Source organism: Danio rerio, chromosome 6, assembly GCF_049306965.1.
Source record: "Danio rerio strain Tuebingen ecotype United States chromosome 6, GRCz12tu, whole genome shotgun sequence".
Classification (NCBI taxonomy): Eukaryota; Metazoa; Chordata; class Actinopteri; order Cypriniformes; family Danionidae; genus Danio; species Danio rerio.
Genome location: NC_133181.1, coordinates 56813692 through 56817626, shown reverse-complemented (window position 1 = coordinate 56817626; position 3935 = coordinate 56813692).

Here is a 3935-nt window from a genome sequence, read left to right as displayed (position 1 = left end):
TGTTTGTTTGTGTGTGTGAGAGTGAGTGTGTCTATGTGAGTGAGTGCGTGTGTCTATGTTTGTAGATGTGTGTTTGCATATATGAGTGTGTGTGTGTGCGTGTGTGTGTGTGTGTGTGTGTGTTTGAGTGTGTGAGTGTCCTTGTGCATACTGTATGTGTGTGGGTTTGTGTGTGTGTGTGTGAGTGAGTTCCTTTGTTTTTGTGTGAGTGAGTGCATATCTGTGTATAATTCTGTGTGTATGTTTGTCTGTGTGTGTGTGTGTCTGTGTCCATATTTGTGTTTGTTTTTTGTGTCTGTGTGTGTGAGTGTGTCTGCGTGCATACTGTGTGTGTGTGTGTGTGTGTGTCTGAGTATGTGAGTTTCTAAGTGAGTTAGTTTCTGTGTTTTTGTGTGTGCGTGTCTGTGTGTGCGATTGTTTGTATGTGTTTGCTTGTGTATCTTTATGTAAAACAGTAATAACTATACTTTTTGAAAGTCACATACACACACACACACAGGCCTCAGTGTTTGCTTGTCATATGAAGATCTTACCTTAAGACTCTCATCCTCACCAATCTGACTCATTCATCACTGTCCTCAATGAAGCTGCAGCTTGACCTTTGACCTGCAGGTTTACTATAGGAGTGTCTGATGGACCGATAACGCACAGGAAAACTGCGCCTCTGATCTCTCCTGCCGCTCAAGGATGTGACTTTGCCATTTTCGGGAGGCGGGCGGTGATGGGTGTGTGTGTGTCCAGTTCCTCTCATATTGTTAAAGCTTCCTGCCGCTGGAAGAAACCGTGATGTAAAGGCCCAAGAACGGGGAGTAAAGGAACAGGGTCGAGGAAGGAAGTGTCGCTCTCTCTTTCATGAACACACACACACACACACACACACACACAGTGAGCACTCACTCTTGAGTCAGCAGAACAGCGGCGGAACAGGATTTCAGCAGGTCATTGAAAGAATGAATACACTTGAAAGCGGCGTTCATTTGATTTTGTCTCATGCGTCCTCAGATATTAGTAACATCTTAATAGATTTATGCAGATTTTTAAATACCAAACCTTGACTCAATATTGCTAATATTCTAATGATATTGCTAAAATGTTAACATGAAATAAAAATTATACGTGCACTTAAAAATAATAAACGTTTCAAATATTATTTCTAACAAAAAAATGAACAATTTGTAATACATTAATAATACTAATTTTAATTCATATTATATTTGCATTTTTATACATTAAATATATTTATATTATTTATTTTATTAATAAAAACAAATAATAAAACATTTCGATAAAGTAATTATGGAAACAAAACAGTTAATTTTCTGTTTCATAAATAAAAAATGATTAATGTTATTCATTCATTTGTTGTTGTTTTTTCGGCTTAGTCCATTTATTAATCAGGGGTTGCCACAGCAGAATGAACCGCCAACTTTTCCAGCACATGTTTTACTCAGCGGATGCCCCTCCAGCTGCAACCTATCTCTGGGAAACACCACTACAGACAATTTAACTTGCCCAATTCACCTATACCATATGTCTTTGGGCTTGTGGGGAAACCGGAGCACCCGGAAGAAACCCACTCGAACACGGGGAGAACATGCAAACTCCTCACAGAAATGCCAACTGACCCAGCTGAGGCTCGAACCGGTGACCTTCTTGCTGTAAGGCGATCATGCTATCCACTGCGCTACCGTGACGCCCGACTAAATATTATAAGAACATTAATGTATTGTAATTATATATTAATAATTGCATATAATTGTATAGTAATACAAGTATTACAGTTGTATATAAAGGTATTATACATACAATGTAATGTTCAGAATTGTATACTAGCATAGTGCCACTTTTTTATAATAATAAAAATTTTTAATACTATTTTCCCCTTGTTTTATTTTATATTAAAGAGCCCGTATTTTGCATTATATTAGGTCATATTTTGGTTTTTGGGGTCTCCATCAACAGGCTGATATGCATGCAAGGTCAAAAAACACATTCATTGTTCTATAATATGCATCTGTTTTAATATAATTATCCCAGCGACTCCCATATGTTTTGTTCAGCGAATCATTTGTTCCCAAACCCCTCCTTACCGCGAAGCTAATCTGCGCTGATTGGACCGATGACAGTCTGTTTTAATTGGCCGACTGCATTCGGCATGAGACAGAGAGAATTGCCCACTAGGACCACAGTATGAAGTAGTAGAAAGTATGTGAGACCCCAATGCAGGAATGCAATAAATCAATGCTGTTAAACACCAGCACATACTCTACTCTTAACTGTAACCCAAAGTAATAATGACACTTATTCAGTATTAATCCACACAGTGGCAAAAGTTTAACTATTTTGAAAATGTGCCGTGTGTGTGTAGGAACAGCTGATGGTGGCCATAGCAAAGACAAACAGCAGAGAATCGCCAGTTCAGAAACACATCTAAATCAGTAAAGGAAGAAGCAAGCGTTACATTTTTAACATGGTTTTGGACGTGATATGTGAACAGCCCCATACAGATTTAACCTGAGAGATAAAGTTCAAGCACTGATCTATAATAGATACGTGATTACAAGCTGCGCGGGAGCGATTACAACTTATAACACACAATTAAACGCATATTTTGCAAACTAAACAAAACGAGAACTAAAGAAACTGGTCCATTTGAACTGTAAAAGTTACTGATAAAGCCCCTGTCAAAGTCTGACAAAGCCCTATAGTCTCTGCTGCTCATTCAATAGCAAACGGCTGACGAATCCCGCATTGCAGCGTAGGTTAATGTATCAAAAATCATAAAAATGACAGGAACAAACACAGCACATGGTTGGCTATACTGTGGTATTGTTGTGAAAATGAACTTCAACCCTTCATTCCCCGCAGCCAAATCTCCCTCTGTCAGTGATCGTCATCTTCGCGTCATGATCAGTCCCGTGATCCCCCGCACATCCACTAGTGTGTGGAGTGAAAGCGCATGCAAATCGGAACTGAAAGTACATATTTGGTGATGTACCGCATCAACGTCGATGCAATCAAACAAAAGATCCGAACCCAACTTGATTTGTTTATTCGACTCCGCGTTGACTATTTCACTAAAGAATCAATAGATTTAAACATGCTGCACTTTTAGATTTAAACCTCATTCCCTTTTCATTCGCTTAGAGCTGTGTTACACACTGCATGGAAGCTCATTTTTAAAAACCCATAATAGGAACTCTTTAAACTCAATATTGCTTACCACATAACAAAAGTTTATGCATAGTCTTGATGTTTGTCTTATGCAGAGATGCCCTAGTAGGGCCCAGGGGCCAAAGTTGGCATATGGTAACCTTTGATTTGGCCCATCATCCCATCTGAGAAGAGAAGAAGAATGATGAGAATTGTCAATTAAAATTTAATGTGACCTTTTTGTTTGTTGCTTTTGTTTTTAAAAGCTAGCTGAAATGAAATGTTTTAATAAAATGGTGTAAATTGATCAGATTTTGTTTAAATGTACACACTGTCACCCCGCAATCCAGAGACTTGGGTGAGCAAATCAAGTCAGAGTGCTTGCATTCAGCATTGAACACCACTTTCTTATAAATTGTTATAAATGTGCTTGCTTGTTTTTTATGCAATACGTTATAATTTAAAAAGTTATACAGCATTAGTTAAATACAATTAAAAGTAATGTTTTCTATTTATTATACTATATGAATATTATTCTACTGAAATATTATGAAATAAATTAAGAAATGGCAATTCAATGTAATATAGTTTGGTATATTTACCTTCGGCTCCCTTGTTCTCAATATTTGAATTTTGGCCCATCATACGAAAAAGTTTGGGCACCCCTGGTCTAAAAATGGGGGGAAAAGACCTTCGTTTGAACACATTTCTCTCATTTGCATAGAGGAAAACACGCCCCTGTGTGAGCTGCAATAAAGCCACGCCCCCTGCAGCGAATCAAT